At 37.9% G+C, this 26,755-nt stretch overlaps 1 protein-coding gene and 2 long non-coding RNA genes across 4 annotated transcripts in view; 2 read left to right on the top strand and 1 right to left on the bottom strand.

Moving 5' to 3' along the window:
• Positions 1 to 26,755, bottom strand: part of Grid2 (glutamate ionotropic receptor delta type subunit 2) — a 1,417,491-nt gene that overhangs the window by 410,178 nt on the left and 980,558 nt on the right. The window lies entirely within an intron of this gene.
• LOC143266762 (uncharacterized) lies at positions 20,009 to 21,573 on the top strand. Its single transcript, XR_006070381.2, has 2 exons — positions 20,009 to 20,116; positions 21,514 to 21,573. It is a non-coding gene; the product is annotated as an uncharacterized LOC143266762 (long non-coding RNA).
• LOC143272373 (uncharacterized) lies at positions 21,774 to 22,370 on the top strand. The gene is made up of 2 exons (XR_013049884.1): positions 21,774 to 21,909; positions 22,153 to 22,370. It is a non-coding gene; the product is annotated as an uncharacterized LOC143272373 (long non-coding RNA).

Here is a 26,755-nt window from a genome sequence, read left to right as displayed (position 1 = left end):
TTCTTTCTCTTAGGTCATCTGCCTACCTCTGCACAAATCATGTTAATCACTAAAGGAGTAGCTTCTAACACATCTCATTTCCCTCCAAGGCTAAAGACAAAAGGATAGGTCATTTTCCTAACCCTTCATTTACCTTGGATGCCAGGAACAGCAGAACCTCACAGGAAAGGCGTCTCCTCCTCAAGAGAGTATGAGGCTACAACCTAGGGCAGTGGTGTTCATCTCAAGAGAACCAGACCTCTCTCATTATCAGTGACAGCATCAAGGGCTTCTTTGAACCACTTGAAGAGTGAGAACTGATACCTTGCCCAAGATTGCTTAAGCATGCAGCATATGCTCAATTCCTTTTTTAATTAAGCCAAATCTCATTGAAAATACCTAGATGTTGGATGTGGATCCTAACACCATCATTTGTCCTTTTTCCGAATGTAGCCATGTTGGTTAAATCTTTCTGATTTTCACTATTACTTTTCTCTTAATTATGCTGGGAATTTGTGGAAGAACCAGGCTAATGGGGCTACTGGAGCACAGTCTATTGCCCTAAAATCTCTAGTTACAAAATAGCATCTTAATTTCCATGCATGAAGGGAGATAAGAAATCATTATTTTATTATTGACTTTTGTAATTAAAGTATATTCATTTAAGTATATATTTAAAAAGCTAACATGCATTTGCTAAATTAAAAACAGAATCAGATCTTCTAAATGAGAAAGAGGGTAAGTACATATGATTCAAAAATAAGATCCCAAGGATACAAACACACATGGACAAAAACCACAAAATAGAACTAAGGAGAACTGGAAAACACAGTGCCAATAGAACTGTTATTTTCCGAATTAGACTTCTGAGGATGTAGAAAGCTGGAGAGGGCGTTACTCCCTTGATAAAAATTTAAAAGCTTGATAGTCTACAAAACAATATCTACTGTTAACCTTACCAGAGAGCTAAGATTTCAAGACATCCTTCCAGTGATACAGCAGAAGTAAAAGTCTATTAGAAGAAAACTGTTTCCTCCTGACCTAGAGGATAAAATCTGTAGCCTGGGTGGAGACCTAACATTCCCAATGGGCAGGGTCATGACTTAGCTAAAAATCACTCTCTGGAGGGAGAGACCACCCATAGGGAGGCAGGTTCACTTTAAGTCATGCTAAAGAGGTAGGAGGAATAATTAATCCTTGAATTACACTTTTCCTTTGGAATTCCTATACTGGGTGCAGCCCCTACAAGTTGCCATGAGGTTGGTTGGGTCTGTCCATCAACCTTCTTCTTCTTCTTTTTTTTTTTTTTTTTTTTTTTTCTGACTTTTGAATGTAGGCCAGAATGAAAGTATACTTGTTCTGGTACTTGGTGCATTCTTACTCTTCCTTTAAAGAATGTGGAGTAAGGATGTTCTCTTGAGAAAACTCAAATGAGACACAGCTGCTATTGGGGAACTGACCCTTTCATGTAGTCTTGGTCTCTTTAATAAAATAATTTACAAGTGGAATAAAAGGAAGCTCAAAGACCATCTCATTAGAATTTAAGAGAAAAACAACAGAACAGGCAAACCATAGTTTTTAGCAGCAACTGGGAGAAGAAAAGTGGGCATAAGGAAGACAGGAGAAGGTGGGATACTAACAATCTGAAAGGGGAGATAGGAAGAGGGGAAGCCCCATAGGGTGGGAGAGGGAACCAAATACAGAGGAAGATGGGAGATAGGTGAAATAATGACATAGATAGTTGAAAAGCCACAAGAATTTATACTATTAATTATTTATAAAACACACATGCACAACTGTAACACGAAATTCAGTGTATAAATATACATATATAATGTTAGTGAACATTTCTCATAAGGGCTGATGGTATTCCTTCCAAGAGCCAAAGACCACCTAAAAAAACAACAACAAACAAACAAACAGACAGGCAGGAGAAGCCCTCTTTTGAGTTGTTGGTCTGTTGGCCAAGCTGTCTAAGAGACTTCCAAAACATACAGTCTATTGTTACTTCCCAGAGATGGAAGGTAAGTCCTGAAGATACAATGCACTTTAGAAACAGAGCCCAGGCGTTCCTGAGCTGGAACGGATATGAATGCCTCCTCCCTGAGGACTAACTCTCATGTTACCAGAAGGTACCATGAAAGCTTCCAAAGGAGGGAGGCAATCAACAGTCCTACCCAGTTATGACTCCTATGAATCACATCCGTGACTAGCATGGCAGGATGACCCTGCAGTTGCAGTAGTGGCACACATACCTTGGTCATAACCAATGGCTCTCTAATGCCACTCAAAAATACTAGAAACCTAGATAACCAATCAGTGAGAGTGAAATCATGGTTGTTAGAAAAGAATCTACAACCACTAATTTTACTAAACCAGCACAATCCTTAAATAAGAAGAGGCTCTCGCCAGGGAAGAGCATAGCCCTTTGTTGTCCAGTGTCAAATGGTCAGCCCTGGAAACATACGTACAGGTAACATTACATGAACTCGGCAAGCTATATCTAGAAATATATTTGTATATACATGCTTATATACACATATGTATATATATATATATATGCACATGCACATTGCAGTAACAACTAGTGAAAAAAGAGGTTATGGGTTATGAATTTGAAGAAGAGCAGGGAGGGGTGTATGAGAGAGGGTTTGGAAGTAGAAAAGGGAAGTGAAAAATGGTGTAATTAAAATACAGTCTCAAGATAAAACAACAATAAAAAGGAAAGTATAACCTCTGAAGTTAAGGTTCAAGAAAACAGGCAGGTTCAGCAGTAGAGGTGGGCAAGCAGCTGCATGGTGTTGTGGTGGTGTGTCCAGAAAAAGAATGGGACTATCCAGAGGGTCATGGAAGGGGACAGTGTGTTAACAAAGAATAGGACTGGGGTAATAAGCTGAGGGGAGGAACTCAAAGACCTCATCCTTCCTGAGATTTTTCCATCTGCATGACACCCCTGGGCATTTCTTGGCACACGCTTTGCCCTGTTCATTAGATGAAACCCGGGTGAAAAAGAGCTTCCAGGCTTTCTGTGAGAACCGGCCTCTTTCATGTATTAATCTTGATGTCTTACTCTGAAGTCCCTACCTCCTGTCTCAGCGGCTCCAGAGACAGTTTGCACTCGGTTTTGCTGGGTCTTTTTATCCTCCATCATGTGCTTACAAGAAAGATGAGAGGCAAATTGGGCACAGGGGTGCATGCGTGTAATCATAGCACTTGGCAGGCTAAGTAGGAAGAACTGCGACTTCTAAGCTACCCTGACTAGATGAAGAGATCCTGTAATATTAAAAGGGGGGAGAGGGTGGAAGAGGGAAAGGAAGGATGAACAAGAAGAGGTAGAGTATAAGACCAAAGAAAGTGTCTGCAAGCCATGCAGGCCTAGCCACCGGGCAACTTCTGCCAAGGGAAGGCCAAGACCTCAGCCAGCTCTTTTGTCCTTACCTTTCTGAAGGTACTTAAGCTACTGAGGAAGGAGGGGGGGGGGGATGCCTGCAAGCCTGCTGTGAAAAATTCATAGAAATGAGACAAAGGAGTAAACAGTTCTACTATTCCAGAAAGGGTAGCTGTTTCTTAGTAATATTTAAGACAAATTGTGACTGGCATGAGGTTAAACTTGAGGAAGCCATGCTCTCAATCCAGGCGTGTTGTGGAGTGAAGTATTTTTTTAACTATGTAAAGATGTATTGCTGTTTCACCTCACCTGCCTAAGGCACCTACCTGATTTGTTTAATAAAAAGCTGAATGGCCAAAAGATAGGCAGGGGAGGGACAAGTGGGGCTGGTGGGCAGAGAGAGAATGAGGGAGGAAGAAAGAGAGATGCCAGGCGCCAGTCAGCTAGACACAGAGGAAGCAGGGAAGTAGGACATACAGAATGAAAGAAAGGTGAAAAGCCCTGAGGCAAAACATAGATGAAGAGAAATAGGTTAATTTAAGTTTAAAATCGCTAGCCAGCAAAAAACCTAACCTAAGGCCGAACATTCATAACTAAATAATAAGTTTTCATGTCATGATTTGGGAGCTAGTGGCCCGAAAAATCCTGCTACACAGGAAGACAATGTTTACTGAAGCCTAAGAAAGGTCCCCACATCATTCCCATTAGCTACTACCATGTGCTTACAAGAAAGATGAGAGGCAAATTGGGCACAGGGGTGCATGCGTGTAATCATAGAACTTGGCAGGCTCTACTTCCAAGAGTCTTTCATATATTGAGGGAGTCATCAGCATGGTGGCCCAGTGAAGGAGGCTTAGAGGAAACCTGGCTTATAGAGAGAGAGAAAGAAATGCGTAGTGTTGACCAGCTCCACACTCGGCATACTATTTCATTCTTATGAAATGAGCAGCATCCAAGTCTCACTGAAAGTTACCTCTCAACTAGATAGTCTATAGAAGATGATCAAGCCCAATTACATTTGTATGAAAGAACATGAAATATCATTTTGATATAAATTTGATGAAAAGAGCTTATTAACACTATAATAGCAAAAATTATCAATCGAAAGACTAATAGGTTCATTACATTAATAATTCAAAAGTCTGTGGTGCTGTAAAAAGAAACAGGAAAAATTTAAAGAAAAATCAGGAATGGTTTCAACACATACAGCAAATACAATAGATTTATATTTTTATCATAAAGTAGTAAGAATATACTGAAAACAACCAAATCAATAATTTACTAGGACAGAATACTCAAAGACATGAAAAGCAATTTTGGAAGCCTACAAGATAAAGTTAAAGGAATCTGCCACCAAAGTGTGAGTCCTGAGTTCAAGTCCTGGGACCCATATAGTGAAAATAAACCCACTCCAACAGGCTATCTCTATTCTGCCCTCCACATGTGTGCTTTGGTACCCATGTACCTCCTACTCATCTCCATACACAAATAAATAAAATGTAAAAGAAATTAAAGGATAGCTAATATGCACTTTTACTTATTTAGACTGCTAAAATTAAAAAGAAGTTAGAATTATTTAGAAACTGTCTTAGTTAGGGTTTCTAGTGCTTTGACAAAATACCATGACCAAAAAGCAAGTTGGGGAGGAAAGGGTTTATTTGGCTTACACTTCCACATTGCTGTTCATCCCTGAAAGGAAGTCAGGACAGGAACTCAAACAAGGCAGGATTCTGGAGGCAGGGGTTGATGCAGAGGACACAGAGGAGTGCTGCTTACTGGCTTGCTTCCCCTGGCTGCCTCCAGCCTGCTTTCTTACAGAACTCATGACCACCAGCCCAAGGATGAAACAACCTACCATGGGTTGCACTCTCCCCAATTGATCACTAATTGACTCACGGTGGCATTTCCTCAACTGAGGCTTCTTTCTCTCTGATGACTCTAGCTTGTGTCAAATTGATGCAAAACCAGCCATTGCAGAAGGATAATATGAAGTGAGAAGAGATAGTTTCATATTTTTTTTTTGTCTACTGGAAAGTCAGTTATTATATTACTACAAGTGCCTGGGAAAATAATCACCCGATACCAAAATCGTCAAGCATAATGAACATTTAATCCAAATATCATGTATGTAAGAATGTATCTATATAATGACCACATCAAATATGAATAGTATTTCATTATTTTTATGAACAGAAATATTAGAACTGACTTTAGGACCTTAGAATTAGAGTGTCAAATAAAATAAGGGGTTTTCCTTAGAACGAAATTGGCCTTCTTTTGAAGTAAAAAGCTATACCAAAAAAAAAAAAAAAACCCTCACTTTATTAGGAAAAAGAAAAGCTAATAAAATGCTGTCAAGTATAAAATACACAACTGTAAAGTAAACAAATAATGTCAGTGACTGATTATTGAAAAATATGAACAAAGCAGACATGTATCAAAGCTTTAGAAATGGAATTTCAGTTTTTTTTCTGTTTTTCCCACTTCTTCCCAGTTATATAGATGTTTTTAATACAATGTAATTATAGGCTATTTTTCTCATCATTAATATGATTTATAATATGTAAAAGTATGAGACAGCCACATGTTACACAATGGTTAAATTATCCCCTAAAGTGCTTTTGTGAGTGGGAGAGGTAGAATAAATGAGCTCGGATTCAATTTAATAATTTAAGGAAAAGGACTATAAAAATGTTCCCCCAAAGAAACTAGCAATAATAAAAGTAGAGATTTACAAATTAGTTGTTTGTAAAGTAGGAAAAAAATTATTAAAACCGAAGTTTGTCCTTTGAGAAAACATGTGCCCATAAAAAGAGCCAAAATAACAAGAGGAGGACATAAAATCTTACCCTAAAATGTAGCCTGAGAACTGAGTCCAGGCATAGATTTCTCCATATTCTACAAATAATATTGAGAAGTTAATACTTGATAAGAATGGCAGAAAGACAACATTCATGTCGACCTGAAGTGACAGAATAGCCAGCTGACAAGAGGGCCTCCACAAACACATGCCGCACCAAGGATGAAAGACGAGGCCATTGTCGCACTTCAAATGAGGCGCTTTCGTCTTACAATTTCATGTGATTTTCAAATACTTAGGTTGAGATCTCTTTTCACGTCTGCTTTAAAAAACCTAACAACTAGGAAGGGAGCCTTCTTCCAGGAAAGAAAAGTTTTTCTGATAGCAGTGGTTGGCTGATGGAGACAGCAGTGGGATTCCAGAGGAGGGAAAAAATTGAAGTGTGGGCAGGAGCCAATGGGTGCGAAGGCTGACCTGCCAGGTGGAGGGATGATCTCCAGTGGCATTGCCGATGGTGTGCTGGAATTCACGGTGATGAGCACACCCACCAGCATGCACTGACGTGCGGTACAGCTGTTGCTTCCTTATAAGCACGCTCTGTGGCCGCCCTCTGGAGACTGCCATCCTGTTGCTGGTAGCTGTCATTTAGCCCATTTGGACCTAGCAAGTTCTGAATTGAAGAGGGTGTGTTTTTATTTATAACATACTTATTTTAAATTATATATATGTATGAGAGGCCAGAGACAGATCTCCCCTGGAGCCGGAGTTATGAGCTACCTGATGTGGGAGCTGGGAACCATAGATCCTTTGGGAAAGCAGCAAGCAATCTTAACCACTGAACCATTTCTCCAATTCCAATATGTCATTTTTTTAAGATGGGAATCTCTTTGCTGATACTGATGAGGGTTTACAGATCCTTCTTTCTCTTTTTTAAACTCATTTTTAATTTTTGAGATTATAATATAAACAATATTTCTTTTTCAATTTCGTTCCTCCAGGCCCTTCCATATGTTCTTCCTACTCTCCTTCAAATCCATGGCCTCTTCTCTCACTAATTGTTATTGGAAACACACACACACACACATAAGCGATTTAGTCTATATAATGTTACTTGTATGTATGTTTTCACAGCTGGTCAACTGGAACAATTCTGTCTTTTTCTGAAACTGTCAAGTTGCAAGCAAGAAGTTATTCAGCCTATGAAGTAAAGATGTCTACACGTCCCTTTAGCTCTCCTCAGTTTAGAAGTAGAGTAGATTTCAGTCCATGAGCCATAGATGGCCCTCTTAACTAAGAGAATGAAGCTGAAAGGAGGCTGAGGCTATTTTTCTAGTACAATCTTAGAGGAGATGAGTATTTTCCAGTCCTTCTTTTTGGACCTCTACCTCTTGGGCTTTGACCCATAGCAATTCCACTGCTGTGGTATGAGACCCTAGGTAGATAACTTGCAGGCTGCTCAGGACAAAGCCTCACTGAGCCCTCAGGCAATGTTCAGCATAAGCTGCTAGTCACAGAACTGAGCCATGTTGTACAATTAGCCCAGTAAAGAAGACAGCAGCCCCAATGACATGGATATCATCTAGAATGGAAAACCTCATGTACTGACCTCGCACAACCCATAGGGCCATGTAATTGAAGCATGGGGCAGTTGCCTTGCAACGCTGGGTGTAGAGATTCTTTGCTACGTGGTGAGATGTAAAGGAAGCAGTCTGCACCCATGGTGGGGAGACTGATGAGAAGAGGCAGAGGCTGCCTGCCTCACAGCATTTTGAAAAAGAAAGAGACCTTTATGTGGTACACCACTGAGATGTCTAGGTGCTGTTAAGAATAGAATAACCTTGTTTACTGTGATTGAGAAATGAAGGTTATAGAGGGAGGAAAACAGAGCTTTTATGATGAAAAGAGCAATCTCTACCTGATACACCCAGGAGTGTATCAAACGGCTGATAGTGGCCAGAAGATAATGGGCTTAGTCACTCTGTCTGCAGTGAAAATCTGTGAATCTACAGATATTCTCTGTAGACTTGCCCACTTCTCTTTCTACCCATCCATCCACAAAATCCACCCTTGGATAGGAGGTGGCCTGAACTTTATACATATTAAGTCTTCAGAAATATTTGAGGTTTGAGCAATTAATCACTATTGTAATTGCACACAAGAATTATGAGATTCTTAATGTACAGTCTTCATCCCCAGGGGATACTCAACCTTTTATTTCACAAATTTTTCTTTTGCAGCATTTTCCCCTTAATTTTTGTTTCACTTTCTTCTTTACATCATTCCTATCATCACATAGAGTCTATCAACATGATGTAGTCTTTGTGGTCAGTTCAAGGTCTCAATAGCACAAGATTCTTTAACAAATTAGCATACATAATACTATGAACAAATTATGAACACTAAGCCAGAACTAGAATTCCAAGGTCAACAAGAACAAGATGTCAAATAGCCTCATTTGAAAGAACAGTGTCCCTGGGAAAGTGGAGGTTGAGGTGGGAGGTCCTCATAAATATGTAATGTTTATTTCTGTTCTCTACAAACATGGGATAAGTATAAATCTGGTAGAATTGATGCAAGGAGGAAGTATGTTGGTAATCACAGACTACATTATAGAGATTGGCACATAATCCTATTTTTAAATAACAGGAATATATCAGCTTTGGTTCAGTGTCTTCAATGTCAGTTTCAAGACCCCATAACAGTACAGGCTATAAGCATATGGCACATACTCACACTTGGGGCTCGTTTTCATCCTAGAGAGAAATGTACCTTCTTTTTCTGTCTAAAGAGGGAGTAAAATAATGTTGCTTGCTGTCTCTTGGTCATCTGTCATCCTCAACTCCAAAAAGCAGGGCTTCCTCTTGCTGTCCTTTGTGACATTGTAAAAAGTATCCTTAGAATTTTTCTCAATCCCATGTTGCTTCAGTCACTGGCACTTTTGTTAGGCTTCTAAATTATACTTGACCCTCATTCTTATGTGCATGTTGTGACTTCCATCACTTTGTGTGCTTTTGTTGTTACCAGAAAGCTCCTTGGAGACACGTACCAATCTCTCCAGATTTCCTAACACTTTCTTCTTCAGTGGCACCATCTGTGACTGTGTGGTCCCAGTCCAATTTTGACAGCTCCCCCTTCTTTAACTGCATTTTTGCCTTATCAACATTTCAACTCCTAATGATATTTTCTGTAAGCTTTCTGACATGGACACCTGACATGACATATAACATCTTGCAGTTTCCAATTCTGCTTCTTTTCCTGGCTTCAGATGACATGCTAGATTCTTTTTCCAGAAGTCTTGGTATTTTTCCTTCTTTAACAAGTTCCTCTGCGTCAGCAGTGTTAACTCTAGGGACAGTTCCCCTTGTTAAGTTTAGAATTGATCAAAAATAGTTTCCACAGAATGTTCTTGTGAATGAATAGTGGAAGATGACTCTAAACCAGTTTCATAAGGAGATTTGATTGGCTTCAGGTCACCTGCTCCTGAAGCATTGTGTCACGGGGACATTCACACTTTCATGATGTCTCACTACAGCTTTCACAACTTGGGTTATCCCTGCCTTCTTGACTGTTTCGTTGATGTTACTATGAACACACAGGTGCTATCAAAGCAGGGGACTGTGTCTCAGGATACAAGACTAAAATTAAATGAGGTAGCAAAGCTTGAAGGGAACCACCTCTCATCTTCCTGTGTAGATGGAGTATTTAAATAATAGCAACAGATGACACAACAAAATTGTCTTGTCCTTTTAGGAATATATCTTCTTTGCTTCATTTTTCTGAGTTTTGTGTGGGGCCAACATTCTGCTGCCTGTAGCTCAAATATTGCAAAAGTGAAATTGAATGCATCAGGCCATAAAGCTAGCTGTCATTTGTTATTAAGATCATGCAGCAGGCAGGGGAGTGCAGAGCTCTGTGTCTGCCTGTCTGGTGTATATTCCTGCTGCACTACATGCTCTTTTCAAGAATCTGTAAAATCTAGGGACTTATCTCCATGTTAAGTTTAGAATTGGTCAAAATAGCTTCTACAGAATACTCTTATGAGCATTCCACATAACATCTATCTGACTAACCTTGCTTATCCATAAACGAAGACATGTATTGCCTCATAGGATTGCTATGATGATTCAATAAATAGTGCACATATGTGAAAGATCATGCCTGACATATAATGAGAGTTGTCATTACCACCTGATATACATTCCTGGCTTGCAAAGAAGGTATCAGCAAGAGAATGGCTACATACTTCAAATCCAGGGACTAAGTCCTCCCTGAATAATGCTGATTATTAGCTTTATGGACTTTGAGTTCATTTTTGAGCCTCAGTTTTCTGTAAAATTGCTATGAGAGTTCCTAAATCATAGGATTAATGTGAGAGTTACAGTGAATGGTGGAGATGAATTTAAAAATATTGGTAATATTCTTCCACTGAGGGGCACTGATGTTTTCAAGACTTTTCTCAACTCCAATGATGCATCAGGTTTGGAAAGTATCATGGGTCAATGGGATCTTTTGCTTGAAGGTGAAGAATCTGCTTTTAAATTCTGGTTCTGATTCATGCCAACTTTGTAAGTATGGGCAAGTTCCTTAAACTGTCTGAGTCTCCTATTTCCTCTATGACAGGTATTCATGAACTAATATTGTGAAAATGAAATGAGGTAATCCAAACAAGGACTTTAACAATGTCCAGCTCAGCACAGTGAATGGAAGACTAAGGTTTCTTCCCTGTTGTCACTGACTGAACCTAATTTGCCAAGGGAGAAACATACTGAATAATAAGTGTAACATTTTTAATCAGCTTTATGGTTGAATTTCTAATTATAATTAAGTGATTCAGGATTGCATTATATGTCCAAGCCTGTTGTGAATGTCAATAACCTCCATCTATCTCTGAAGGCTGATCAGGATGGCCTTTTGTAGGCTTTCCAGCACTGGACATACAAAGATGTGGGTCAGATGCTGAGTTTGGGCAAGAACTTGAGCATGTTATTGCTCTGTGAGGGCCCCAAAGAACTTGATTTCTCTATCTCATTAAAGAACTATTGCCAGTGCAAGGGAGTACAGTATAAACATGAACACATTCCCTATACTCTATATAGGTGTTTAAAATAATGCTTAACATTATAATTATTATTCACATAAAGCCTAGTTTTACATTTAGCTTCTCAGTCTTCCAAAAGGCTTATTATGTACTATATTATACAGCTGTTACCAAAGTTAAATAATAAGGAATATGGCTATGTATATGTGTTCCTCCTGTTCATCTAGATATTGGAAAAGCTGGAGTGGGTAGGAGAGACTATGTGAGCAGTGCTAAGGAGTTTGCTCTTTGTCCTGCTGGGTATGTATTTTCCACTGGAAAATGACAAATTTCTTGGAAAATGTAAATTTCTATGCATGTCTTGGAGTACAACATTTGTTAATTTTTAGGTTATTTCTCTTAAATCTCTTAGATTTCTCTTTAAAGAAATACTCTGCCTTCTTTTGCTTAGGATATAACCTGTTCTGAGTACTAAGGGTAGGCCACTACTTTAGGTCACATTTATTTATCCCATCGCAATTTGTTCATAACATTAGCTCACATACCTAGTGTATGGTATATGGAAGTCTTTTGTTGTTACTTCATTAAGACATTTTAATGTCATTTCTTTCTGTTTTGAGACAAAATGCTGCAGGAAAAATGCACTGAAAACAGCACTGTAGAAGAATTCAGAGGGCCAGATTCCCATGCTAATCCAAGCTCATGTCACCTGACTTCTGATAAAGATGTGTACAATAAATATGTGTCCCCTGTTTGAAACAAAGGACTTAATAAAGGGATCATTTTTGATGGCCCCATCCTTAAATACTGCTTTTCTACTATGTGTAAAACTTTGATAAATTCAATCGGGCTCGATGAAGCAGTATTTTCATACAATTCATTCAATGTGATGCTTATTTCAGAGTATATTTCAATTTTCATAAACAGAGAAGGGACTAAAAGATAAGCATATAAAATCTCAAAAACACAGAAAAATTAAGAATTTTTTCACAGAACCATAAGTGTAGACAGTAAAAGAAAAGATGTTTTCTTGTGTTGCTTATTGAGAATATTGACACTCAGAGCCTCATAGCCATGGAGTAGAGAGTGGTTGTATTCCAAATTCTATTTTGTAGCCCAAAGGACATTGTGTTTACATGTGAAAGTGTACATATGCACACACGACTTGTCATGTAATAAGTACATGCACTAAAAAAAAAGCACTCAGGAGGCAGAGCCAGACGGATCTCTATGAGTTCCAGGCCAGCCTGGTCTACAGAGGGAGATCCAGGACAGATACCAAAACTACACAGAGAAACCCTGTCTCAAAAAAGAAAACAACAACAACAAAATAAACCACATGTGTGGAAACGTTTGTGTATACTTAGGGAAGTATTTGACTTCTGCTGGGCCACTGACAATTATTTCTCTCCTGCTCCTTTGGCTGCAATGGTTACATGAAAGTGCGTGGGGCTCTTCTCTTAGAGAAGGCTTCACTAGCAAGAAAGCTGAATATAAAAGCTAAAAATGTCAGCCAACAAGTCAGGTCCCTGTGGACATCTGCTGACTGGCTATTACCGTGCCTTCCATAGAGCTCTGCCAAGGTGTTTGATTTTTTGTTGTTGTTGTTTTGTTTTAACACCTCCTACTAGGAATTAAAAAAAAGAGAGAAGGAAAACATTACTCTGGTAATTAATTACCCAGTGCTCCTTGACCCTTGCTGCAGCAGCTGTATCGGGAAACTGTCTATGAGAGCCAATGTCCTAGCATTCCAGAGGTCTTGCCAACCATAGTTCAGGCCAGACAATTTCTAGGAAGGACATTTCAGCGACAGCGATTTTTGCTTTCTAAGCCCTGGGTGACATCCATGAGCCTACATAGCATTGTTAGTTATGATTTAAACACTTAACTTCAGACGTTTTCATTAACTGTGTTGACACTAACTATAAAACATTCAGTTTGGTTATACTTCATCACACTTCTAATGTGTACTGAAATTTACAAACTTCTGTACAAATTGAAGAATTATCCTTATAAGGAGATACACAGCACTGGCTTGGATCACATCTCTTGCTCGTTATTTTAACATTGAGTGTATCACGTAGGCTCAACTAGATTTAATTCTCAGTAGCACAGTATGGAAGGCATAATATTATTTTGTAGCTTATATTGATTTTGTGTTGTAGCAAATAATGTTTCAGAGTTTAACTTGAACAAGATAAGCAATACAGTCCAGTGATGTCCTGTATTGTAACACATCGGTCATTGAAAACCACACAAAATGGCAGTACTCTGTGACATGTTTCTTAGGAACATTGTTATTTCCTTTAATTGTATAAGAACACTTGGAAATATTTTCACAATGATGCACTTGCCTGGTGCATTTCTCAGAACATAGCCTTGTCATTAGAGAAACACATTATCGTAGATATATGGTAAGAAATGTTCATGTGGAGCTACAAATCAGCATGCTGACCCTCAAAAATGCTTCTTAGCATCTTGCTGCTTTAACAGGAATTATAATCAACTAAGCATTCATTTCTCTGCTTTATGTATAGAAAGAAACATTTCTCCACTATGCAGTGACTCTGATTTATCATGGCATTTTAAATAAACAATTCTGCTCCCCGAGAATGTGGATGAGCTATGTATTAGAAACAAATTACAAAATTTACATAGAAATTAGAAACTCCTTTACATCATAAATTTGAAATCGTGTCAAAGAAGAGATCAGCCTTTATTTTTTAAAAGAAAGGAAGTGGAGAGCAGTGTGTCTGTGACAGGCATGGGAGCCTGGTGCCTCTGCACAAGCCAACTCTTTAACTGATGTTACTATTTTAGGCCAGTCACATAGTGTAATGGGTGTCAGTTTCATCATCTGCAAAGTAAGAATAACAATCATCAACTCCTTCCCACCTTTGGTAGTTAATAATGTGGTAGTGAATATATTGAAAGTACCTACATCAATCCCTAGCATATACCAACTAAGCTTCATGTCATGTTTGCTAGAATTACTACTATTCCTATTTCAGGAAGATGTTCAAACTATGGACAAGCACTATGGTGAAAATTTATTCTTAAGTGAATATTTTTTTTTCTTAGGCAATACTTGGTGGGGTAAGAAAAATGGATATTTATGGTGAATCTGGAAAGTAAAATATATGACAAACCATCCACAACTACAGATATTATTTTTGCAAGAGTTATTTCTTTCACAAAAATAATGGAAAAAATTTAACAGGTAATAAAATAATACTTCATACTGGGACATGGTGGCTTATACCTGTAATCCCAATACTACTAAGGCAGAGGCAGGAAGATCTCTGTGATATCAAAGCAATTTTGGTCTAAATAGCCAGTTCTATACTAGCCATGGCTACATAGTAAAACCATATCTCAATTTTTTTCATTAAGTTTATAACATAACTATTTTTAATAAAGAGGGGCAGGTTTAGGTGATTACTGAGCATCAAGAAGAATTAGTAAAAATGTTTAATGCTTTAAATATTTTAATACTTAAAAATTGATTTTTTTAAAAAAATGAATTTGGGATATTTCTTGAGATGATATTAATTTTTTAAATTTTTCTGGTATGACAGCATATGGATGGCTACTGTTAGAGCTGTGGTGCTAGACAGCACCTGCAAATGTCACCCTCAGTGAAGGTGATGATATCCTGAAGGCTCTGGCTGGGGCCACACTCCTGAGGCCACACGCTCTGTGCACAGGGCAGGGGCACTGGAGGGACCAATGGCAGTATCTTAATAAGCTCACTGCTGGGAGTGTGTTTATCAAAATGTAGCAGTACTTCTATTTTTGACCTCTTAAACAGAGCAGTAAGTAGTGTTTGTAACATTCTGATTTTGACCCAGAGTGTATCCGAATCTCTGAAAGTCTCTGACACAGGTACCATACACATTAACCACCTTTGGGTTGGACTTAGAGTGAAACAAAACAAAATAAAACTTGAGAGGTGGAGGGAGGTGGGAAAAATGGACATGACGGATGAGGAGGAAATGCTGCACTGAAGCTGTGAGGTGAAAGGAAAGCAGGCTTCCACAAGCAGTCACCTTCTTTCTCACTCCTGCACACCCACATCTCACCAGGATGCAGTCCCCGGACTTTCTGCTAATGTGAACTTTGCTGGCAAATGGAATGTTCTTTGATTTATAATATGTAATCATGGAAATGTTTTGTGTTAATCACTGTCACAGAGTTTCAAGGTTAAAATCAAACTATGAAGTTTAATGGGAGGCAACTAGAAAAAAAAATACAGTCGGGGGCTAGAGAGATGGCTCAGTGGTTAAGAGCACTGGCTGTTTTTCCAGGGGTCCTAAGTTCAATTCCCAGCACCCACGTGGTGGCTCACAACCATCTATTGTGGGATTTGATGTCCTCTTTTTCATGTAGGCATATATGTAAGTAGACCACTTATATACATAATTAAATAAATCTTTTTTTTTTTTTTTTAAGAAAGGAAATTACAGTCCAGGACTACAAGACGCTAAGTAGACAAAAGCAGGTCTGCTGCAAAAAGGACTACCGGGTTTCAAAACAATATTGCAAAGCTATAAGAAATAAACTGTACAGTCCTAGAATAAAAACAGATATAGGCTTTGAGAAAAGAACAGATGCCTCAACTGTAAATCCATGCATTATCAGTCTTTTGATTTTGACAATGTTATCTGGACCAAAAAAACTGGAATGCTATAAAGTAAATAGTGCTAGTAAGCACAAATGAGAAAAACGAGGCCCTTGTCTCACAGCAAACAATAAAAATTGACTCAAATGGATTTATGATATAAATACAAGACCTGAAGCTATAGTTAGCAAGTAGAAAATATAAGGGAAACGGGGCTGGAAGGATGGCTCACGGTCCAGAGCATGTACTGCTCTTACAGAGGACTGGAGTTGGGCTTCTAGGACCTACATTGTGTGATTCACAACTGCTTATAATTCCAGTGATTCTGGCCTTCAGAGGCACACAAACATACACATGAACACATCCATTGGCATGATTTAAAATAATACAAATATAAATATTTTAGAAAACATATGGGAAATGCTTCTTGATATTGGTCTAGAAGAGGGTTTAGACAAAGTATAAAGCTTGAAAAGCAAAAAATCAGTAAAGAAAGGGGACAGCTGACAAAATATTTGCAAACCAGACATTTAATAAGGAGTTACTGCCCAAAATTACAAGGAGCTCAACTCAATAGTAACCAATGGATGACACCATTTGAAAACGGACAGATCTGACTGACAGCTCTCAAAAGATGGCATTGCAAATGGCCAAGAAATATGTAAAAATGCTGGATATCACTAATCTTCAGAGAAGTGTATGAAAATCACAATATTGTGCTGTGGGATGTCCTGTATGCTGTAAATATATGTTGCTATGATTGATTGATAAATAAAATGCTGATTGGTCAGTAGCCAGGCAGTAAGTATAGGCGGGACTAGCAGAGAGAAGAATTGAGGGAACAGAAAGGCAGAGTCGGAGAGACGCGGCCAGCCACCGTGAGGAAAAGTATGATGTAAGACATCAGTAAGCCACAAGCCACATGGCAAGGTATAGATCTATGGAAATGGGTTAATTTAAGCTATACGAACAGCCGCAGTGGTGGCACATGCCTTTAATCCCAGCACTTGGGAGGCAGAGCCAGGTGGATCTCTGTGAGTTCGAGGCCAACCTGGGCTACCAAGTGAGTTCCAGGAAAGGCACAAAGCTACACAGAGAAACCCTGTCTCTGGGGGAAAAAAAAAGAAAAAAAGATATAAGAACAGCTAACAAGAAGCCTGAGCCATTAGGCCATGCAGTTTGTAAATAATATAAGTCTCTGTGTGTTTGCTTGGGTCTGAGGGCCATGGGAGCCAGGCAGGAACAGGATAACTTCAGCTACAATATTGTGTTAGCTCATATACAAGAATGGCTATTGTCAGGTGGCCAATCTGTAGTAAGTATTGTTAAGAATATGGACAAAAGAGAACCCTGTAGACTGTTGGGGGCAATGCTCAATTAGTAAACCCATAATGGAGAAACAATATGGAGGACTATCAAATGACATAGCAATCTTGTATTTCCCAAAGGGGAAAAAAAATCAATGTATTATAGACTCTCTCTCCTAGTCAGTGAAGCCTTTGTTAGATTTCAGCTCAGTGTCCACTAATGAGTGACAGAAGAAAATGTGCACACGTAGAATTTAGGACATTCAACTCATAGGCAGAGAAAGTAGACCAGGGATCACCAGAGGCTGTGCCTGGAAAGGTGGAAAGGGGAAACCAATTGCTCCACAGCAGAGAGAGTTAGAGCAGGATGTGTACACTTGAGAGCTTTACTGTGCGACCTGGCTGATGCAGTAAATGCCACTGTACACTTGGAAAGTTGCTGAAAATACTTTAAATCTCATTACAAAAGATAAGTAGACTTAGGGGTACATATACATGGATGAATTATTAATAGCTTAGTTTGAACAGTAAATGTGTACATATTTTAAAACATGGTACGTTGTAATAATATGCAATTTTTACTTTTCTATTATACCTTAATAAAGATTTGGCACGGGGCAGGAAGCCACCCATGTACATAGATGAGGATTAAAAATTAATTAATTAGAAAATGAGTTTAAGTTACTAGAATCTTTCCCCCTTCCCTAAAAAGACTATGATTTATATGTTCTACTCAAGTTTAACTTCATGAAGTTTGCTTTCTTTGATTTAATGTTTGAGGCAGGGTCTGCCAATGTAGCTCAGGCTGGCCTTGAACTTGAGAACCAGCTGTCTCAAATTCCCAAGTGCTTGGATGATGTGACAATATTTGGTTATATACCAAAATTAGGTTTATACATAATCTGGCTATTCACACAGTTCTTTCACATGGTGAAAGCTAGTCCAGTGTAGGATGCGGGATGACTATGCTTCCCTGTGTCTCTCACATGTGAATTATACTTAAAAGAACCAGGCTTCTCCACTGCAAGAAGGAACCCTGTTCTTTACCTGCCATTATTAGTTTAGAGAGATCTTTATCTCAAACCTCAAACAATATGAAAAACAGCAGTACACCTATTTCAAGAATGACAATCCAGAGGCGGGTGAGATGTCTCAGTGGGTACCATGCTTGCTACCTCAGTTCATACTCCCAGCATTCACATGAAAAGCCAGGAGGAATGCCAACCACACCACCCAAGTGATGATCTCCACTGTGAGAGACTAAGTCTCAAGAGAAAACAATAAAATGGAGAGTGAGAAAGGAAGACACTCAACTTTGGCTTCTGACCTCCACACGTCCAGGCATAGATGTGTGTATCTACACACACATATACATACAGCACACACAGACAAGAGTAATAGTAAATGTTCAGGAATACCACCCAACTAATGCACTGTAAGGTTTAGTGCCCAGGCTCAAACATCCTGTGGTTCTTATTTACTGCTTGCTTCAGGCTTTAAAGAGTTGACTGCAGGCAAAATGAGCATTGAGTTTAATATGATATCCTATGTCAAAGTCCTGCCAAATATTTTGAAAAATCTTTTTTGATGAAAACTTAGAACAAAAATTATGATATGAGAAAGATAAAGATAGGCCTTGATATAGATGCTATGAAATCTCTCTTATCATGTTAGGGTCCGCTTAACTCTTACAAAAAAAAGCTTGTTTTCAGCTTGAAGGATTTTAAAAGATGATTGCAGGCTGGGCGGTGGTGGTGCGGCGGCGGTGGTGGTGCACGCCTTTAATCCCAGCACTCGGGAGGCAGAGGCAGGCGGATCTCTGTGAGTTCAAGGCCAGCGTGGACTACAGAGGGAGTTCCAGGAAAGGCACAAAGCTTACACAGAGAAACTCTGTCTTGAAAAACCAAAAAAAAAAAAAAAAAGGGATGATTGCTTACTAACTGCTTCCTGATGCCTTTTTCACCATGTGTTTTCCAGTACATTTCACAATCATGACTATCTGAGAAAGTGTAGTGCTGAATGTGGAAGAGACGCTGAGCTTTCAGCGGGAGGAACTGAACTCGTCTCATGAAAACTCAAGATACAATTAAGACTTATTGTCCTGCCTTTTCTTTTTTATATAAATAATTGAAGAAATTGCCTTCAATTCAATTGGCAAGACATGAAGGAAGTTAGGCTAACACACATAGGGTTATTCAAACCTATATAGGTTCTTCAGATCAATTTGACAGTGATTATAAAGGAACTTCTATAACCCTATTTGTACATTTGGGAGCAGAGTAGCTTCAGAAATAGAGAAGAAATAGTTCATCTTATGGGTCTGTCTCATTTATTGTCCTAAATATTTGTCTTTTCTCATATCCTTGCATTTTACAGTTCCCTTGTACTGAGCACACTGTTGAAACACCACAGAAAAGCTGATGTCTCTTGCACTTAAGCTTCATGAATATTTTACTTTTAAAACTCTACCCTCGGGGTCCTTGCATCACTAGAGCATTATATTCCTTTCTTGATGCATAAATTATCCTAAAAAATGCCTCCAATTTCAAGCAAGGTCAGCCTGAAAAAAATCAGAAAATCAACAGGACTGATTTAATGCAGTTTGAATACAGAAATATACAAGTTAGAAAAATGACGCTATGTATAATGTGTTGCTTTCTAATATCAGTTACCACTGCTTAAAATTCAGTTTAATAACACATTTTATATAAAATCAGTCATTTCACTTCTCTCTTACATCCATATATTACACACACACACACACACACACACACACACACACACACACACACACACACACACTTCATTGTGTCCCTGACATGAGGTCACAATAAGGCAGAATCTTGTGTCCTGCCTTCACCTAACAGATGTCACTGAATACTCTACCGTGGCCACGGAAACCATGGGAAGAGGGTGGGTGTGAGAAGAAGTCTTTTATGAGGAAATGGCTTTGAAGCTAAGCTCTGAACTATCTCCTCCTGAGGTATGTAGAAGAGAGAAACCAGCAGGAAGGGCTGTGTGTGTTTGAAGAGTGGACGTGGCCAGCCTGGTTCGAGCAGACTCAGTGAAGCGGAGACAGCTGTGATGAGAGCAAAACTCAAGCAGGGTCAGGGTCTTAGAGTACATGGAAGCCTTGGTGCTGAAACAGACCTTGTAGACTCTGAGCGTCCGTCACTAAGGAGTTTCACCAGGGAGGTATATAGAATGATTTTTCGGTATAAGATGCTATTTCTGTGCCTGTAAGGACGCAGCATGTCACACTTTGTGACTGGGAAAGAGTAAGGAAAGAATACAAGAGAAGATTCAAAAAATAACTGTGGCATTGTAAAAGTACACCCAGATGCAACTGTCCTTTCTTCTCAGTGGCAACAAGGAATGTACTTACATTTTCATAATAATATATTTTAAACAATAGTTAAGTAGCATGTTGTTGCTTAAACTGCAGAATCATAAAACTTGAAGACAACAGATTTTGCCCTGACCAGTGTTTCACATCATAATGGAGGGACTTGACATCCTTTTCTTTTAATATTAATCTTTATTACACAAAAATTTATTCCATCATATATAAGCATGATATTTATGGAAAATATTAAAATTCTAAGTACTGATGCTTGCAGCATCACTTTGGTAGCTAGAGCACATCTCTCATCCTTTGGGAAGCCCCATTCTGCTCTTATCCTTAGATGAAATGTTTGCATTTCGATATAGGAGGGCAACTACACCTTTGTCGATTGACTTAAGCAAAGTAGTCTCCTGTTCCTTCACGTTTGTGTGAGGAGCGGGTTTCCATATACTGGGAAACCATTTCTAACAGACCCAGAAAGCTATGGATGGCAACTGTTTAAATATAAAACATCTTTAAAAATAAGCAAATTGAGTGACACATTTTGTTTTCATACTGTAAAGCTGTATCTACTAAAATTTAGACACCTTTAATTCTGTTCCCTTTGAAAATTAAATTACATGAACTTTTGTCTTTAAAGATATCCCTTATATTTTCCAAATAAGCTTAATTAAGGAGTAATTTGATAAAAGATTTCTGGTTCAAGGTTTTAAACTGCCTTTGTTTCTTCTCCTGAGACTATTAAAGTTATTGATAAAGTCTAAAACCAGATGAATTCTATAACCCATACTCTATGAAGCCCAAGGAGAAGTTTGGGCCTTGAAAAACCTGGCACAAAGAAATGTACAAGCTAATAATAGAACAAAACAGTTTTGAATGAAAATCTCTAGTAGGTACAATTATTACTTGACTCCCAGCCTCTGCTGCTGCCAGGATTTTCATTCAGGTTTTCCTCTAAAGAGAAGTCCCCATACCATCTCTCTGCAGTCCTTAAGCACAAATGACCCTTCCTAATTAAACCTTTCTACTTTCAGATAAGGCTTGGTGCATTCCAGCATCAGGGAGTTGGAGCCAGGAGGATCAGGAGTTCAAGGTCAACTGCATGAAACCCTGTCTCAAAAAAACAAAACACAAAGAAAAACCAAACCAATCAAACAAACAACAACAAAGAAAAATAAAGCCTCCCAAAGAAACAAAAACCCCAACCCCTTCCCCCTTCAGGACATTTGGTGATCCCAGGATAATAGGGGATCTCTGGGGTTTCTGCCAGCCATGGAGCTTGCAGACACCCTAACAGGTACTAGAGCCACCAGACAGGTGAGAAAAGTATTTAAAAAAGAGAGAGAGAGAGAGAAAAGAAGAAACAAGTGAAGCTGACAATCAGCCAAACACACAGTCCATTAAAAATAAACACCTCACTCCTCTAAGCAGTAAGTATTAAGGTTCAGGAATTACTCTTTAACAAAATTAAAATCTGGAAATTAAAAGAAAGTAAAAAAGGCAGGGACAATTAGGAATTTCAAGCAACTGAGAAAATGTTAACAATTAATACCAATGGTAGAGAGATTTGAAATATACCAATAAAAATAAGACCACAAAGAGACAAAAAAGATACATCAAAGAGCAATGTAGAAACATCAAACATTTTCTAACATGATTTTTTTTAATGAAAGGAAATGAAAAAGAAAAGAAAAATGAAGAAAAGAAAGAAGATGAATTGATTGGATTATTTCAAAGAATTCCCCAGAGTTTGAATTTGTATGTCTTAAAAACATCTAGTTACATTGTAAAAGCACAAGAACCCCGAAACAATGATTACCAAGTGTATTTTCTTTTACACAAATTTTGGGACATTGGTGTACATCAAAAATAAATAGAACTTACACCCCTTTTCTTTTCTGCAGAGACAAAGTTACTGCATAGCTTCTTAGGAAACTGTAATGATAAACTGGGTGGTTTAAAATTTTGGAAATTTGTTTTCTCAGTTTTGGAGGTACAAGTGGTGTTGCCTGCAGGGGCCAGGTCTCTATAGCTTCAATTTTTTTTTTCCTTGCCATGATTTTTTGGTTGGCTAGAAATTTTAGAAATTTCATCTTATACCTGCTTAACTCCAATCCCTAGGAATTTTATCTTACATCTGTTTAACTCCAATCCCTAGGAATTTCATCTTACATCTGCTTAACTCTAATCCTTATCTTCATCATCAAATAGCACTCTCATTGCCTATCTTTGTCTTCACTCAGTGATTTGTTTCCTTATTTGTATATTTATAAACTAATACATATTATATTATTATTATTTATTATTATTATTATTATTATTATTATTATTATACATCTTAAACTCATTTTCTTAAAGGGCACCAGTTATATTGAATTGGTACCCTCTACATCCAAGTTGTACTGAATCTTAATAAAATTAGTCAAGGTATGAGCACAGACTATTTCCAAATAAGATCACATTCTAAAATTCTGAAGGCTAGAACTTCAAAATACATCTTCAGAGATATATTTCAAACTATAATTGACAGACAGGAATATAGCAGACAGAAAAGTAAAGCAATCAAATTGGTATGAGAGTTCTTATTAGTAAAAGTAAGCACTACACACATAAGCCATCTCTTTAAAGTATGTGTGTGTTAGGGGGTGATCATCAACTTTACGTCCTCAATGAAAAAGTGTGCATGTGTGTGGATGGGGCCTATCAAATGAGGAGTGATTTTGTGAGGTGAGGTGAAACAATTTTAGATATTTAAATTATTAGAAAGTTTTCTTCTAACACAATCATTCTAAGGAAGTAATGAGTACTTTTTTCTTTTGAGAAAATGTGAGAAATTTGTGTGGGCTGAAGAAACAATATTTCCAAACTGAGAGAAGAATGATAGCTTGGGAGAGACAAAATTTGTCCATAATTGGTTCTTGAGTAAAGAACTTCATGAGGAAGATATATAGAGAACACGAAATTAACAGAGTGCACAGAAATTTCAGAGGAAACTTGAGAAGTCTCTTGGTACTAGGTACAAAGAGTGCCATCTAATCACTATGGCCATGGAAACACTGCCACTGTTTACACATATACATAGTGACGTTGAATTTGACAAGGACTAGTGATCACAAGGAACACATGGGGAGCAGCACACCATGTTCGTATGATAATGAAATAACCATTCTACAAATATTACTCATTTCTAGTTTAGAATCATCTCATAAATAAATCAACTATGATTACAGATGAACAAAAATGTAGACTGTAAAAGCACAAAAGCAATATCAGGATTAGATACCAGATCACCGAGCATCTTCATTTTTTATCATGTTGAGCCAAAGTCTCTATTGAAACAAAGAGCAATTGCATTTATAAATAGTCTGCTGTATGTGTAAAGATGAAAAAGGGACACAGGTTCATTGAGACATGACAAGCACCGTCCTTCCTCACATGTCCACACTCACCAGTTTCTCTGCTTAGAAATGTCCTTCATGTGGTTTGTTCCTACCACACATTCTGATCTGTCCCAGTCTGTGGTTGAGGGAACCACACAAAGAACTGAAAACCAAAGACAGGTTTTGGGGAAGTATATTGGAAGCTGGATACTACAGGAAGAAAACAAAACATACCTCACTATATTTTCATCTATTAAAGCAGGAAATCAGAACAAGTAGAATTAACACATCAGAAAATAGTGGGTTGCATAGTGTTTCAAGACATACAGAAAAGATGTGCTATAACAGAATCCACTCATAGAAGTTCACAGATCAGTTGTTAATTTTTTAGAAATTTTATAAGCTAGTTAGTAAGCATTATCATTATTAAAAATAAAATTACAGGGCTGGAGAGATGGCTCAATGGTTAAGAGCACTGACTAATCTTCTAGAGTGGGTTCAATTCCCAACATCCATATGGCAGCTCACAACTGTCTGTAATTCCAGTTCCAGTGGACCTGATATCCATGCCAAAACACCAATGCACATAAAGTGAAAATAAATAAATTAACCTCCCCAAGAAAGAAAGAAGTTAGAGCAGTCAAGGGAAGAGGTATGCAGCATTAGGAGTTGCCTAACTAGCAGGTGGGACAAAACACCCACACATATAAAAATAAATAAATTAAAATAAATAAAATTACATACATTTATAAATGCAAAGTCAATATACAAACAAGAAATGATAAATACTCGAAATTGTCACTCCCAATTATTTACTTACATTTTCCTGTCATCCCTACTTTCAAGTTATTCTCTGCATCTGTATGATGGGATGCTATGCAATATTGTGCTGCTACACAACTCCTAATTGTGTGTACAGTAATGTCAGCCAGGCAGCTTGAAATCAGGATGAGAATATTTATTCCAAAAAAAAAAAAAAAAACAAAAAAAAACTTCAAGCACTATATACCACAGCTTGATTTATTGTTTTGCATATTGTCTAGACTTAAGCAAGTAATGGAAGACATGCTGATAATGCTGATTAAACATTAAAGAGTGTCACACTGAGGTCACCACATTATAAATAGCATGGACAGTCAAGGGATGTTTTCTGCCTGAGAACCAGTCTTTATTGTAGCAATAAAAGTACACCATTGGCGAGCAATTTAGTTTACAAACTCTGAAATGCGGATATTTAAAGTTTGATTTTTACTGATATTTAAATATCAACTAGCATTCATATTGATTGGATAAACTTGGAGAACTAATCATTAATTTAAAAATTTTTAACTGCCAACACATGCTAGTTTGAACTGAAAGTTTTATTTTAGAAAACTTTCTGAATATTTTTCGAAATTAAACATGAAGCAGATCCTCAGTTTGTTAATCAAAAAGTTGAGGGTTTTTATTGTGTCTCAGTCTTAAATAGGGGAGATTATTCTGCAGAGGAGATAATCATTCCCTTTTATCCGTATATCTGTTATTATATTAGAGGGGGCAATAATGACCTTTCATTTCTGAGGTAGCTTTATACAGCAAGTTACACACAGAAAACACTGGGAAAACAGAAAAACTTTGTTCCTTGCAGGCTATGGGAAGGTTTGACTGCTTCCCAACATTAGAGAGAAGGCATGATCCTTCAGGGCAAATAGTATTACAAGCTGCTTATCAGGAAAGACATGGGTTGAAGGATCCTTCAGTGTTAACCGAAGAGCTTTGCCTTGTCTGTGTATCATTAGGGTGGGACCCTCATGGGGAGAAAGGACAGGCATCAATGCTGAAATGAACCTTCTGCACAGGCTTCACAGAGAGTTGGTTCCTTGGTCTGTCATCTGAGAATTTCATGTCTCTTGCCAGTAAACATGAAACCATAAGGCTAACGTCATGGTTTTTAACTAAACTAGATTCTTCAAAGTCTTTAACATTAAGCATTCAAAAAAAAATCCCCATCAAGTTAAGAAAAATTAAATAAAAAAATCATATCTTCCTTTTCTAAATATTACACTGGATGGCATAAATAAATCTCTACCTTCATTTATTCACTACTACATAGAAGTGTGGAATTAGAACATCATTTTAAAGTGTAGTACTAAGGTGAATAAAGCATTAGTAGTAGAAATTAGTTATGAAAACTGCCCTACTACAGTGGATTAAAAAAGGTTTGAATTGATTCAACACTTGTCTGAGGCTGCACATCTCAGAAAATCCCCATGCCATGCAGAGAGCTACAGTTCCCTGCAAGTTGATATTAAAGTATAAAAAATGACTATATATAGAAAGAATAACAACTAAAAAGACATCCCCCAAAAAATACAAATAAAAAAAAACCATTGCTACTATCTCATGACAATATGGTACACAAATCCCTCATTGATAATTCAAGGAAAAGCAAGAAGTGTGATGATATTTACAATAACATCACTATGGCCAGGAGGTAGACTTCATTCAGAATGCAGCAAGATGGGAACTTGAGCGTTACCCTTAGGAGTGGCGACTGGTGAAGTTACCTCAGAAAGTAATTGGCAGCATTCACAGAATGCTCCTCTCCTATTATCAACATCCTGTTTGCAGGTGTCTGTCCACACAGATCCCGGAGCTGAGTGCTACAGTGTTCACTGAAGCATCAGGTATTTTAGTGGAAGAGAAAAATAACCTAATTATCTCTTTGTAGTGCTACAAAAGCAAATAACTGTGATGTATGTGGTTTATTCATGTAATGGAATGTTATAGAATAGCACAAGTAAAAATACTACTTCACGTAGTGACATAAACATGCTGAGAGAGCACGTTTTTAAAATATGGGATACCATTGCTCTGAATTTGAAGTATACAATGTAATGCAGAAAACTTTTTTAGT

The sequence above is a fragment of the Peromyscus maniculatus genome, chromosome 3, assembly GCF_049852395.1.
Source record: "Peromyscus maniculatus bairdii isolate BWxNUB_F1_BW_parent chromosome 3, HU_Pman_BW_mat_3.1, whole genome shotgun sequence".
Lineage (NCBI taxonomy): Eukaryota > Metazoa > Chordata > Mammalia > Rodentia > Cricetidae > Peromyscus > Peromyscus maniculatus.
The sequence above is the reverse complement of the archived record's forward strand: the minus strand, read 5'-3'. Positions and strand labels throughout refer to the sequence as shown.